Source organism: Sciurus carolinensis, chromosome 2 (assembly GCF_902686445.1).
Source record: "Sciurus carolinensis chromosome 2, mSciCar1.2, whole genome shotgun sequence".
Classification (NCBI taxonomy): Eukaryota; Metazoa; Chordata; class Mammalia; order Rodentia; family Sciuridae; genus Sciurus; species Sciurus carolinensis.
In genome coordinates, this window is record NC_062214.1 from 131,123,340 (window position 1) to 131,139,604 (window position 16,265).

The following is a 16,265-nucleotide window of genomic DNA, read 5'->3' on the forward strand; positions in this document are numbered from 1 at the left end:
ATTTCTCAAATATAATTTGTACCTTTACATTTACATTAAAAAAAATTCTTTTAGCTTTTAAAAATATACAGTACATCATTAGTCACTCTATTTCCCAAAAGCACACCAAAGTATCTATTATTATCTAACTATAGCTAGGTGTTCATTGATTATCCTGTCCGTATCCTGCTTCTACTCTCCCTAACCTCTGGAAAGCACCATTTGATTTTCAACTTCTGTAATATCAACTCTTTTAAATTCCACAAGGGAGTGATATCAAGCAGCTCTTGTCTTTCTGTGCTTCACTTATTTCACTTAACATAATGGTCTCCAGTTCTATCCATGTGGTCACAAATGGCAGATTTTATTTTCTTTATGCCTGAATAGTGGTTCACTGTGTATACATACCACATTTTCTTTATCTGTTCATCAGTTGATGGTCGCTTCAGATTATTTCAACCTACTGATTTCTCATTCTGGTTTTGGTTTTCATTTCCCTGATGAGTGATGTTGAGCATTTCTTCATTTACCTGTTGGACATTTGTATGTTCTTCTGAGAAATGCCTGTTTAAGTCTCTTGTCCATTTAAAATCAGATTGTTGTTGAATTCCTTATATATTCTAGATGTTTCCAAATGTAAATTCTGTACTGTGTGTTACCTCAACTATGACTTTTATTTCACAAAACTACAGAACAGTGTGTTAATTAACCTTTCATTTCAAAATACATGGAAAAAACAACTTAGAGGAAGGAAAGTTTATTTTGGCTCATGGTTTCAGAGTTTTATATCATGGTGGGCCCAGAGCAATGCAAGATCAGGTAGCACATCATGGCAGAATGCATGGCAGGGGAAGCTGCTTATGGCTTGATGGTCTGGAAACAGGAAGAAAATACAGGGAAGACGCACCCTTCCAGGGCATGCCCCCAGTGACCCACCTCCTCCAACCATGCCCCACCTGCCTACAGTTATCACCTAGTTACTCCATTCAAACTAGGATGAATTGAGGAGGTCATAGATCTCAAAATCCAATCATTTCACTCTCAAAATTTTGGCAGACAGTTATCCACTTTAGTAAATTTAATATTGGTATACAACATTTTTTCTAACCTTTTGTTGGTTTTCCAGTTAAAACATTTTTTGTTCCAATACAGTGTTATATATTGCATTTAGTTTTCACCTTTTAGTCTTCTTTATTCTGAGACAATTACTCTGCCTTTATCCCCCATTTTATGAGTATGAAATTTTTGTAGTACACACCTTCACTTTTCAGTAGAATGTTTCTCACTTTTGAGTGGTCTGATAATTTATGACTAGTTTCTCTCTTCTTTTTCTTTCTTTCCTTCCTAGGCATTGAACCCAGGGGTGCTTACCACTGAGCTACATCTTCATTTCTTTTTTATTTTGAGACAGGGATTCACTAAGTTATCCAGGTTGAACTTGAACTTGAGATCCTCCTGCTTCATCTTCCCAAGTACTGGGATTACAGGTGTGTGCCACCTCAGACAGTGATTAATTTCAATTTTTGCATTCGTGACTGAATTGCTACATAATTAATGTATCCTCAGGTTATGAACCTGGAAACACAACATCTCTTTGTTGTGTATATTGTTGCCTAATTTCTCCAACATTAAAGTTACTAGTTTTCCCCTCATTCCTAAAAACTGTGGAAACATATGTAAAAACCATGCAAATATCTATCTCCTTATCAAAATCAACCCCCTTCTAAATTTAACATTAATTGATGATTTCTATCTAAGCCAGTCTTTACAGAGATGTTTGCAAGGTAATGATTTTATAACCCCAGCACTACTTTTACATTTTAGAGTCAGCATTACCCATTCTGCTGTAAGAGCCTTTCCTTTGACTTATTTATTTATGATTATGTGATATATCTTAATGGGTAATTGTGGATGCTATTTAGAATATTGTTTAAGTGGGCAAGATTGAAAGAAAGGAAGATTTGTTATCTGGATAATAGTTAAAAAAGATAATAAAACCTTTTTGTTATTTTCTATTGCAATTTTTATTATACAGTATCTGTGGGGTATAGTGTAATATTATGATACACATATACCATATCAAATAAAAAGAGAAAATAATATCTTGATAAAAGTGGCAAAAATGAGATGGGGGTAAAATTTGAGATATGTCTGAAGTTCAAATAAATGAGATTTGTTTAGATACATGGGATGAAAGCTAAGCTCTCCCCCAGGATTCAATCTTGAACAACTGAGTAGATTTGACATTGGGAGAAAGACAGAAAATAGGGTTGGGCAAAGAGGAGATTAGTTTCAGATTTGCTTCATCTAAGATGCTTCACAGACCTTAATGGAGATGTTTAATAAGCAGTTGCATAACTAGTGTGTAACTCAGGATTTTGATCTAGACTTGTGCTTTCTTTTTAGGAACCAAGTCTGTACAGAGGTAATCTATTAAGTATTAATTTAGAAAGAAAAACAATATGAGCACCTAGAATAAGCCCTGAGTATATTAGAGTGGAGTTGGGAAGAAATAAACAAGAAATTCCAGTGGATTATTTATAAGGTAAAGAAAATGAATGCAGTGCTTTCACTGGGATTCAGGAAGGGGGATGTTTTAAGAATGAGGTCGACCGGGTGAAATGTATGGATCTACAGAGAACTGGTCAAATAGGAAGGATTACTCCGATTCCTATCTACACTGATATATAAATCTATCAGGAAATTCCTTCTGACTCTACTTTCAAAATACATTGCAAACTCAATCACATATCTCTGCTTCCACTCTTACCCTTTTCATCTGAGCTATTACCATCACTCAATTAGCTAACTGCAATAGCTTCATAAATGGTCTTCATCATGATACTGTGATACCTTCTCTTTGGTTTATGCTCAACCTGGAATGGTTCACTTAGGAGCTAATTCAACTTATGTAGCTCACCAGCTATCACTCAGAATAAAATCCAAAATACTTACAATGGTCTAAAAGACCACATGGCTTGGAACTGGCTATACTACTTCCCGGACTTCATTTACTTCTTACACCTCATTATCTTTTCTCTAGCCCCAAAGGCTGTCTTAGAACATGCCAGGCAATGTCTTACCTCAAAGAATTGTATAAAGTCTTTCATAAACATGGAAAATAAACACATACAAAGATGTTCCACATCTCTAGCCATTAGGGAATTGCAACTGAACCACAGTGAGGCAACACTACACACCTATCAGAATAGTTAAGCAAATTATAGTGACAATACCAAATGCTGGCAAGGATACAGAAAAACTTGATCACCCACACACCACTGGTGGGAATATAACACAGTGCAGACATTTTGGAAAATAGTTTGGCAGGATTTTTTAAAAACTAAAATTAAATCCAGAAGTTGCTCTTGTGAGCATTTAGCCCACAAACTTATATTCACATAAGAACAAGTACCCAAATGTTAATAGCAGTTTTATTCATAATTATTAAAAGTTAGAAACACCCAAATGTCTTCAGTGGATGAATGTTTAAACAAATTGAGGTACATCCACACCACAGAATATTACTCAGAAGAAATATATGAATTATTGAAATGCAACCACTTTGATCAATTTCAAGCAAATTAAGCTGAGTAAAATATGTCAATCCCAAATATTTACACACTATATAATTCCATTTCTATAAAATCCTTGAATGATGAAATTATAAGAAACAGATTATTGATGACCAGAATTTAGAAATGGGAGATATGGCAGGACAGATGTGGATGTGGTTATAAGAAATGAAGTGCAGGGAACCTTGAAATAAAGGCACTGTTCTGCATATCTAATTTACATGAACTTACATATGTGGAAAAATTGCACAGGCCTAATTAAAAATAAATATGAAAAAACAAATTTGCTTGAGTACATGTAAAATGTGGTAAATCTTAAGATGAGTGAATTGAATGGATGTGATTTTCCAGTTGTGATTGGGAAATTTTTTTTTATAAACAATTACCATGGTGAAATTGGGTAAAGGATCTTTCCACATTATTTCTTACAACTTCATATGATTCTGCAATTATCTCAAAAGAAATCTGAAGTTAATTAAAGTGCTTTATTTTTTGTGGCTATATCATATCCTAATATGAGTACAGCACAATTAACCTATTCTTAATTGTGACTGATGTTTGCTTTTTCATTTTTGACAGATATGAGTGCTTTAATTCTTATACATATATTTTAATATACATTGAGATATTTCTACCTTGGCACTGTTGACATTAGGGGTGAATGATTCTTTCCTGTGAAGAGGCTGCAGGATGTTTAGCACCACAATTGGATTCTGTCCATTAAATTCCAGTAGTATAAACTCTCTAAGTTGTGAATGCCAAATAGATCTCCAAATGTTGACAATTGTCCTGGGTTGGGTGTGAATAAAATCATTCTGGTTGAGGACCACTGATGTACATATATCTACACTTTATCAAGTGTATAAATGTGGAGAGGAATTGCTTTTAATCATCATATTTAAATCCAAAGAAATGGCTAATAGTTTCCAAAAGGGTTTTGCCAGTTTGTAAACCCATCCACATGTATGAAAGCTCCCATTTTCCACAATCTTGTCAGCATTAGGTCTTATAAGACTTTAAAATTTTAACCATTCTGATATGTTGGCAGTGAAATCTCATTTTTTAAATTTTCATTTCTTTCCTTATTAATTCATTATTCATGAGGTAAATCAATATACATATATATTGGTCACTTGAATTTACTTTTTCAGAAGTAAATGAAAATCTTTTACCATATGTCAACTGGGTTGTCTGCCTTTTAAAAACTGATTTGTAGAAGTTATTGTTGTTATTGAAACACATTCTGGATATATATGCTTTAAACTTGTATGTAAACACATGTACATACTCCATCTCCTAAATCAATTCAGTGGTTTTACTTGATGATATGATTCTATTATAGGAAAATGCAAGACCAAGAACACTCAGAAAACTCCTGGAAAAGAATAAGGTGGAATTCCACTTCTATTTAATATTATGACCTCAGGTCACATTGACTATGATAGTCAGAAATGGACACAACTAGCTAACTAGACCAATGGGATAAAACAGACAGACCAAAAGAAGCCTCACACATATTTAGATGCTTAAGAGAAAGATCACATTACAGAATCAATATTTTAAAAAATAGACCTAGAAGATCATTATACATTTCAGAGGACAAAACTCAATTCTTATACACAAAAAGTCAATTCCAAGTAAGAGGCAAAGCAATAAGGCATTTAGGAGGTAATATAGGAAAATAGCTTAATAATGTTGGGGTTGGAAAGTTCCTAAATGGGATACAAGCTTGACTACTCTAAGTTAAGAGGTATTCTAGAGCCTTACTACTTGCTGTTTCCTGTCTGGAGTTCTCTCCCCTTACCAATCCACACTCCCTCACCTCCTCTACTTAACTTTCACTGTCTCAGTGAAGTTGTTCTTGCCCACAGAGGCAAAACTGATGTCCTACCCCACCTCCACTCATGCATCTGGTCTTCCCTTCCTGCTTTGCTTTCCCTGGAGCACTCCACACCATTTAGTATGGTGAAGCTCCCTGATGGCAGAAATTTTTGCCTTTTTATTTTATTGATATATTCTCAGTACCTAGCTCAGTAGTCATGGGCAGATAGTTAATACTAAACACATATGTGCTGAATAACTAAGTTTTCCTCTTCTATTCTTTTTCCTACTCTCATCATTTCTTTCTTAGGCACCCACTGCTCTAACAGAAATGTGTCACTTTAGATGATTCTATCGCATGCACTTCTCACCCAAACAGGTGTGTCTGAATCTAATTCAATGACACCCTCCCTCATTCAGGATACTGTCTTTGCTCACCTAGCCTACTGCAGCTGCCTTCTGACTGATTTCATTTCATTTTCTTCTCTTTGACATGATCTCTTTGCTGCAGCTTGAATGGCATTTCTTAACAGTGATTAAGGAACCACCTTCATTTCAAAGTTACCCATTGTCCTCAAGTTGAAATGCAAATGCTTTAATGATTCCCCAAACCTCCATTTCTTCATTCTCCAACTTCATCCGTTGCCCATACTTTAAAGTTCCCTACTTCCCCACTCTTCCCCTGCCCCTCTACATTCTTTCTCACATCCTTATCTTGACACTTGGCTCATTTCCACTCTCCTTTCAGGTCTGGACTTGAATATTTCTTCCAGGAAGACTTTCCCTCCCCCTGAGGTTTTGTTGGTTTTTACTCTATTTCCCTGATATGTTCCTATAGTGGATGTCCTTCTTCCATAAACTATCAGATGGCATTGGATTGCCTGTGTGTGTGTCACATATCAAATGTAAAATGTTGGTGATCAGAACCATGACAGCAGTGGCCTTGATTCAAGTAAGAAGCCCAGTGTTCTTCAAATTCTTGCAAAATGGTATTTAGATGACTAGCAAATGTGATTAAATCAACAGTGCCTGATCACCTCCATAGAAGACTGAGTTTGTGATGGGAAGAATCAGCTTGTCAAAGTGCAAATTTGTTTCTACAAATGGTCATAGCATATGCAACTGTGTGAACGTATGCAATCAGTAGGGTCATAAGCATTTTCTAGAATCACTTTCAACTTTAAAGTTAAAATTCTTATCATGATTATTACTAAAAGAACAACTTGCAACAAATTGATAGGACTATTCCTCTCTGTTTTTGCAGTAATATCATTATTTTAAACATCTGATAATTAGATAGAGATGTAGATATAAAATGTTAAGGTTTGGAAGCTTTCATTAAAAAAAATTCAGGTTTTTTTCCTCTTCTTGGAAAATTTATTTTGAATTTATGCAAAAGTTCTATTTGCAATAGATCTCATATTTACATATGCAAAACAATGTCTAAATATCAAATAACATTTCTATATCTGATTATTATAAACATTGCAATAGAAAATCTACAACTACATGCAGAGACCACCCCCAAAATATATAAGTGGGCAACTTCCAGCATTTGTCATTCTTTCTTCAGATTTGCTACTCCATAAAATGTGAGAAGAAACTGACTCAATGCAATTCATAAGTGTAGTCAAAACGGGGAATAAATCAAGGCCCTTTTTAAAACCATATCCATCCTTCAAAATGGCATATTTCTTCTAAACCAAATATGGCAGTAATATTAAAGGCAAGGATGATTCTGTATATTCCTGAATGTAGAACAAAACTATCTAGATTCAGACCTTACTCTATAGAGTTGGTGTTTCTTAATGTCTGACTGTAGCAGACATTATTTGATAACAGTCCTGATGATGTGGAGAATACAGTGAAAAGGGTTCACTTAGGCACATATGGTGGGGACTGCTCCCTATTCAGGGCTTCTGGAAATTGATATGCTCCCAGATTGACAAAATTGCAGGGTGTGGTCTCCCTCTGGACTCCAGGGAGTTTCCTCAGGGTGAACGTAGCACTAGGACATTTGTGTCAGGACACTTGTAAAGACAAGGTGAAAGAACGATATTATCCGATGGTCACAAAAATGAGAAATTCTTCATCTGAGGACCATCCTGCTGTCAGAAATATTAGTAGATCATGTCAGTATAAATTGCCCCCTAAGAGGTCTTGCATCCCCAGAACCAGATCCTTAATCACCAAAACTGGTCAAAACCATGTTTTACTCCTATAATGACTCTATATGTGAAAAGTTAAAAGAAAAAATTTAAAAAGTGGTGTTTAGGGGAGGTGATTTGAAATGTGTTCAGCATTCACTGTTACTTTTAAGAGGAAATATTGAAGGAAAAATAGTGCTGTTCAAGGTCCTGAAGGATAAGTTTTACTGTTTCTATAGAAAACTTGCACTTATTTTGGCAAGGAAGCAGTGTTAAATTTAAAAGAAAGTTATATATGTTTTTATACATATATATGCATGATTCATGCATTACACATAAAACAAGGAGATTCCACATAACTTCAAATGTTTTTATTGTTACAAAATGCTGTGGGAATGGCAGTACTTTCAGAGACTCCTCATTCCCAACAGAAATGGGGTAATAGACATACTAACAGAGCCAGAAAAGGGAAATGCCAAGCCAACCAACAGAAATGTAACTAAAGGGACTTGCTATCCAAACCCTAGGATATGGGTAATGCTGCCTGTCAGCTAAGCTTTATTCTGATAACCCAGTAAAAAAGTGGACTTCATTTTTAAGTTGTCTCCTCCTACCTCAATCACAAGAACCTTAGGACATTTCATTGTGAATATATGTATTCATAATTCATATTCATATTTATGTATGTATATATAGATAAATATATATTTATATAGATAGATATTCACACACATACCCACATAAATATATATACATATATACACACATATATACATATATATTTTTAAATATAGAATCTCACTGTTTTGAATTTACAAAATATTAAAATTCATTTTTCTCAGAATTGTTGGAACATAAGCTACTCTGATTAAGTAAATGCTATATTTGGCTTAACTGAGATTTATTATATATAATGTGTGATATATCCAATTTCAAAGACTGTGAATATGGTAAATAAACACAATATACTCATATCCCAAAAATCCTTTAATCATCTTCTTCTTTGGATGATTTATGATATGCTTGAATGTCAGTTAAATCTAAATTATTGGAATAATATTTTAAAAACTTTGCTATTTTAAATTAAAGTGTTATTAATAAATGTTAAGTCAGAATGCTACTTTGGGTTTAAAATTCTGACATACAAAATGAAACCATCTTATTACTTGAAGCATAGTTGTATTATTTATCTTTATATTTGAAGTGACCCATATACAAATTTTTAGCTGTTCAGTAAGTGATCATTGAACCTCAGATTCTCCAAATTCCAATGCTTAATGTTGTGATTTTTTCTGTGACAACAGTTTTGTGCTGTTGTCTCTTTCTACAGTATACAACATGTTTTAGATGTACTACCGTCTCCATTTTACAGATAAGAAAATTCAATTGAGGGGTTTTATGTAATAAGTATCTACATACACAAAGATAAGAAGCACTAGGCTCCTAAACTATCATGACTGGTTGAAAAGACATTTTTCTTGTTCTGTAAAACAGATCAATAAACAATTTTATACTAATTTAGAAGCTTAAAAATAAAAAGTAATGTACTGCCAAGTTTAGATAAATTGGATTTTTCTAAGTAGTAATGAAATGTTTCTGGAAAAGGGACATTTCCAAAGACTTTGCATTTCCAGGAGGCTGGGCAAGGGTCCAAGCAACAGAGCTGAGACACCCTAATCAAGGGTTGCAGCATGAGGTAGGATTTGAACCAAGCTCTCTGGCTCTAGAGTTTGTACTTATAATTGCTGCAATAATTTTACTGCTACTCAGTTTTGCCAAGGAGTTGAAATGGTGTCGAAGTGACTGGTAAAACATTCTTTACGCTAGTGATTAAACTTATTTTGTGAACTTTCTCTGCACTGCAAAATTTATGTTCCTGTCATGTAACAGGCTGCTGGCAACCAACTACAATTTTATCCAGACTGATGAGAAAAATTAATTATGTAGCAGTAATAATCTAGTAATACAGTCAAATAAAGTTTTGATATACTGTGATATTTCTATAAATAAAATATCCTATGTAATTTGTTCACAAATACATTTTTTAAAGAAATGTATTTTTATTTCTTGAGTAGTCACTCTAATTGGTTCAACATAAAGTAATAGAGGATGAGTTATAATTTTAATATTAATTGGGTGGGTATATGTGTTCATTATAAAGTTCTTTAGAGTAGTTTATTCTTTTACTTAGAAACCCAATTCTCTAAATTATTATGAGTCTGTTCTACACAGGTAGTCCAAGCTTGCTTTACTATGAATTACCTTAAGTACCACATAACAAGAACTCAAACTAACATTTTCTTTTAGTTACCTTACCATAAATATGCACATAATACACACTGAGAAACATTTGCAATTCTTTAGTGTTAAAAGAAACTCAATCAAATATAGTATAATGATGCCCCTGGATGATTATAATGAAGTAATAAGTGACCTTAGCTGTGTACTAAACTGTGACATCTTGAATTCATTTGCCAATATAAACTACAATTACCAAATCACTTGGTGGTTTAGAAAATCAAACCATATTCTCTCCAGCTATTCTTCTGGCTTGGCATTACCTTCTAAATTTCAGGCTTATCCAGGTCTGCTGTGATGTAGCAAATGCCTACATTTATTGACAAGCAAATATTTTCTGATCTGTTGCCACAAAGAAAGATCTCCCAAACTGGGAGGCCAGATTAAAAATTGAAATCCTGTCAAATGTCCAATTCTCAGCATGACTTATTATTTCGTATTGTCATTTTATGTACCCACAGAGTTAAGTCTTGTTAAATTTAGCACACTTAAAAGAATACTAAATCATAGGTTTAAAACTAATGGGGCTGAACAGACATTTATTTATCCTGCAAAGCAGGCCAATAAACAATTTTATGCTTCCAAATGCTAATTTGGAAGTTTGAAAGTCAAAGAATGTACTGCTAATTTTAAGTAAAATGGATTACTTTGAGTAGATAGAAAAACAAGTATACACACTTTGAAAAAGTGGTCCTGCATAATCCATCTGATGCCCATTTTAACTGACGAGAAAAAAAAAACAGAAAATAACAAGCTTCAGTTCTTTAGCTGGCACTTCAGAGGCAGAGTCTTGGAAAGGGTGAGAAAAAAAGGCATGACATTGTCCATATTGCCTTTGTTCCTTAGGTCTGCAACAAAAGCCTTCTCTGAAAACCTCAGCAGGAGTTAGTCATCCAACAGTCTGTTGTGACTCACCTGACAGGGGACTCATCTACTTGTTTACACCGAAATTTGTTCTTTTCTAGTATTCGTTTCAGTCATTAATGTACTAAGGTTTTTTTTGTTTTTTGTTTTTAAAGATGGTGATTATCGATTTCCTAAAATGGACTTCTCCGTATGTGTAACATTTCCCAAGCCAGGAACATTTTCAGTCTTCATAAGGAAAGCTTTAACTTACAATCACTGTGAAACCCCATGATATACTAAAATAGTACATTGTCAAAAGTACCTAACTATTGGGAAAAGATGCTAATGTGATGATATTTCTTTTTTCTTTTTTCTTTTTTTTTTTTTTTTTTTTTGTGGTGCTGGGGATTGAACCCAGGGCCTTGTACTTGTGAGGCAAGCACTCTACCAACTGAACTATATCCCCAGCCCCCCATGTGATGATATTTCTAATTTTAGTTGATCCCTATATTAGAGTCATGTAGCACCTTTCTTCTAAGGAGATCAGGATGCTTTATATTTATAGAAAGACACAATTTCAAATCAAAGTGAAAATTCCCCCAGAATATGTTGAAAATACTAGGGGTCACAGAAGAAGAGGTGAAGAGCAACAGGAAGAGAGAGAGAGAGAGAGAGAGAGAGAGAGAGAGAGAGAGAGAGAGAGAGAGCAGGAGAAAGAGGAGGAGGAGCAATAGAATATATGCAGGCCCTGGCAATTTGTCTGACTTGTTTTCTCTTTCAGTTCTAAAGTTTCCTAAATGTAATGGGGAAGACAGATCATAGGAACTGTCCAAAGTATAACTCATGTTTGGTTCAGTATATAACATCTTGACTTAGCATGATAATTTGACCATTTCTATCATTCTACAGAATCTTTATGACTTAATTTATAATTTCTCTTGAAAAATTATAAAACATTTAGGTTTGTCTTATGATTTCTGTTTGTATATGGATTTAGTACCTGATGACAACAGGAAGGATGGGCACTCCCAGAGCACTTTGAAACTATTATATTCATCTTCAGGATGTCTTTCCTCTGGTGCTTTTCAGGCATGCTTTTAGTCCATTCAATAAGGGTAAGTTTTGTGATGCCAAAAAATACCAATGAAAAGCTTACAAGAATTCCAAAAGAAACACAAATTTCATGGCCAATTATCCAATAGAATCCACATAGAAACGTGGAATGTGGATTAAGAGGGTCTATGTTCAAATCATAGCATATCAACATCCACTGAATTACCTTGAGCAAGTTATTTAACCTCTCTGTACCTCAGTTTCCTCCAGTGATCAATTGGGTATACAACACTTCTTGGATTCATAGGATGATTTATGCAACATGTACAAATAACTCAATAAGTTTATATACTTAATGTATGAAAGAATTTTTTAAATTAATTCTACTAACATCCATGGAGGAATGTCTGGGTTCATTGTTAGTTGAAAACATTTTGTGTCTTTGTTCCAGAAATCAGCAGCTCATCTTTGGGAACCATGACTCTGTAGGGAGTGTTGGGGTAAATTGTGATGCGAGGGAGCATTTGTAGGGATGTTTTGAGATATAGTAAAAGTAGACAACTGTTTGTATGGTTTGAATGTGAGGTGTTCCCAAAAACTTGTGTGAAATCATGCAAAAAAGTTTAGTCATGAAATAACTGGGTTATGAGAGCCTTTACCCAATCATTGAGTTAATCCCCTGATAGAAATTAACTGAGTGGTAACCGTAGACTGGTAGGGTGTGGCTCATTGAGGGTGTGCCTTTAGGATATATATTTTATATCTGATGAGTGAAGTCTCTGCTTCCTGATCATTAAGTGAACTGCTTGCCTCCACAACACTTCTCTGCCATGATGTTCTGCCTCACCTCCAGCTCTGGGTGTCTCTGGGCTGAGACCTCTAAAACACTGAGCCCCCATATAAACTTTTCTTCCTAAAATTGTTCTTGTCATGTCTTTTGGTCCCAGCAACAAAAAGCTGACTAAAATACCATTCTATTAAAGGGGCCTTGATTACTGCAAAGTTGGTTTATCTAACATTGCCATACAAAGGTTGGTGAATAAAGAAGTAAATACGAGGACTGGGGTGTAGCTCAGAGGTAGGGTGCTTGCCAAACATGCATGAGGAACTGGGTTTGATTTCAGTACCACAAAATGAAAGAAAGAGAAAGGAAAGAAGGCAGGCAGGCAGCACTCATTTTATCTTCTCCTCAGCAACTTTTTGCAGCGCTCAGAAGCGAGGCCCTGGTTCATCTGCGCGCACAAAATAGAGGCTGACCTGTATAATGCTTCCTCAGAGTATCCTTCTTTTTCTTTCTTCCTTTCTAGTTTTCCTTTTACAGAAAGTTGCTAAGAGAAGCTACATATTTTAAATATTATGTGTTATATCAGTTTGATACTTCAGAATAACTAGAAAGCTCTCTAATGAAGCCCTTTTAAAGAACTGGGTAGCATTACAAGGGGCACTGGAAAACTCTTTATATCTCTGCTCTGTCCTTCCTCTGCCTGAGGCAAAGCTGAGAATAGTGGGCTATGCATGAAGTCAGGACACCCTGCAGACTCAATAGAAGGTGATAGAATCCTGGCTTCGGTCTTAGGCACAGTAAATCTTCTATTTTTAATTCTCATTAATAATAAACAAAATAATGAGACATTAAGATTTATTTTATCCATGACTTAAGTATGTTAAAAACCAGAAGTGGGATAAGCAGATGATGACACATATTGGGGATGGGAAGGGGGCAAGAATGGAGGAAGGAGGGACTCTATAGAGGTATAAGAGGGATGGGAGGGGTGGGGAGAAGAAAAAAATAACAGAATGAATCAAAAACTATTACCCTAGTAAATGTATGATTACACAAATGGTATACCTCTACTTCATGAACAAATAGAGAAACAAGATGTATCCCATTTGTTTACAATAAAAATGAATTTAAAAAAAAAGCGAGAAGTGGGCGAGAAGATTCACAGAATTTGTTCCATATGAAACTATTTAATTTTTTCAAATAGGTTTGGAGCAATATGAATGTTCATGTATGTACTAATCTCCCACAAATCCTTAGTTTTGTGAGTAACACCAAGTCTTAAGTAATATTTCTAAGCATATACTTTCTGTTGGAAAATAAAAATGTCTGATATGTATACTATATGATCAGGTGCTATTATTTCTGGATTATTTGACATATTAGTTTAGGCTTTTCTATTCAATTCCCCTATAGTCTCATCTCAAAGGCCTTCCCAAGATTAAATGAACATTCTGAATCCTCTAATGGCCACTGTCAGTCTGGCTGCCCTCCCAGGTGCAGAGTCAGCACATTGAGACCCTGCACTTTTCTTCATTGATTGATAAGTGATACCACTTTCCTGGCTTCATAGGCAGAGACACAGGAACAGACAGCCTGGCTACACTATGGAGCTTAACATACACATACACACTACTGAAATTAGAGTTGGTTTTCAAAGTGGAACAGCAACCTGATAAAAGTATAAAACTATAAAATATTTTACATAAATAGCAGTTTTAAAGGAACAACCAAGTTTTCCTACAACTGATTCTAGCAGCTTTCACCCAATCATTCATTAATTCATATATTTAGTCAATAAAAAATGTTTATCAGACCATGGGCTATGTGGAAACTCTACGACTTATGAAAGTGTACCAAGCTGAGTGGAGCCGGACACTCAGAGAACAGAATGGTATGTAGCCTAAGTGGTAGGAGATGAGATCAGAAAGACACATGGAAGTGGATGTGGCACTTTCTATTTCCAAAACTACAGAACCACCAGAGAATCTTAAACTTACAAATAATAGATTAACATTTGATGTTTTTCAAGCAATAATTCTGGGGGTTCTATGAGGACTGGACTGGAGTTATAGAGTGAGTGGATAGGGAGTTTGGATCCAATAATGTTAAATGAGATCAAATAAAATAATGACAGATAAGGTATTCTCACATGTTGAATGTTTTAAAGACAAGTCATATGGCTACTTTCAAACACTAAAAGTAGACTTACCACTAAATAGAAATGAATGATATGTATAAAATAGTTGAGTTTATCTGTTTTACTTTAATTTTACTGACTCACACTGAAAGGTGATTTGCTTTTGCATTCTCGATAACTTTCCCTTTTGCTTAATTCCGAATATCCAACAATTAAATTTCTGTGTACACCATTATAGTTTCAACTATTCCAAGAATTGCCTAAGCTCATGGGTGCTTTATAGACCTTTTCCATACCTTTCTGTAGAATTCCATGTGGTTGACATTTCCTCTTCTGAAATTTTATTTTCCTTTGGCTTCCAAGTCATTATTCTTTCAAGAATATCATCATGCTTCTCTGACCACTTTCCTTGATGTTCTATGCTGCTTTCTCCTCTATATTTCTCCTCAAGTGATAACTTTCTCATTGTTCTGTACTTCTACTCTGAACCCCTTCTTAGCACAATAAGCCATCTCATTCATTTCCCTGTTATTAACAGCACTTCTCTAGGACGGAAGGAGTAGCTCAGTGGTGGAGCACTTGCCTCAAATGCATGAGGACCTGGATTTAATCCCCAGCACTGTGAAATAAAACAAAACAAAAACAAACAAACAACCCCCCCCCCATCTCCTGATTACTCCAATTAGAAATTTGTTCAACAAACATTTTCTAAGCACCTCCCTCATGCCAGGCTCTACACAACATGCTGGGGTTATGCCATAAATAAATAGATTCCCCTTATTCAGGGAGAAAACTACCATTCAGTTCAAAGAGAGGCAGGAGAATTTCAATATCAGAATCTTATGGAATGACAAAGGAAAATGATAAACATGCATTTTGGGGGATAGAGGATAAGTAGAATTTAGTTAGGTCAAGAGATACAGTTCCCACCAGAGGGGGCATGGACAAAAAATATTCTATGCCTTCTATTTCATTCTCCATAAGGATTCAAGATAGAGAGTGCCAAACAATGAGGTTGAAAGGAAGGCAGGGTCCAGTTGGAGGAGACCTTGGATGAGAGGTTAAAGAGCTTAGATTTTATTTTATAAGGATAAGGAGCCAGCAAAATGCTACTCTTTCCAGTAAGATATGGGAAGGGGTGGTGACAATGGGACAATGCCAGAATCAGGGATTAGTTAGGACACTTGGCAACTAGGGTGGGAGATCATAAAACACTAACATAGTAGATCAGAGGGAGTGGAATGGAGAAAGAAGAGCATGGCAGGCAAGGTCAACACAATCAGTGGTTGATCTAATGAGATGTGATAAAGAAGGACTCATTTGGGCTGTCTGCTGGATCTCATTAGTCATTGTGATGCCATCAATAGAGGAATAAAGTTTATTTGTTGCATCACTGTGGAAGGGAGTAGGAAAGACAAGGAGTTCAGTTTGGAGAATTGTCCTTTTTAGGAGCAGGTAAGACACCTAGAAAGACATTTCAGCTGTTCAGTTATCTAGTCTGGAAATTTTAGAAGAGTCTGCTGTGGACATATAGAATTGACTGTGTTCTCTCAGGGTTGTGAATGTTTGCTCAACACATCCTTCCTTAAAGCCTCGTGAAATACGTATTATTATTATAATACATT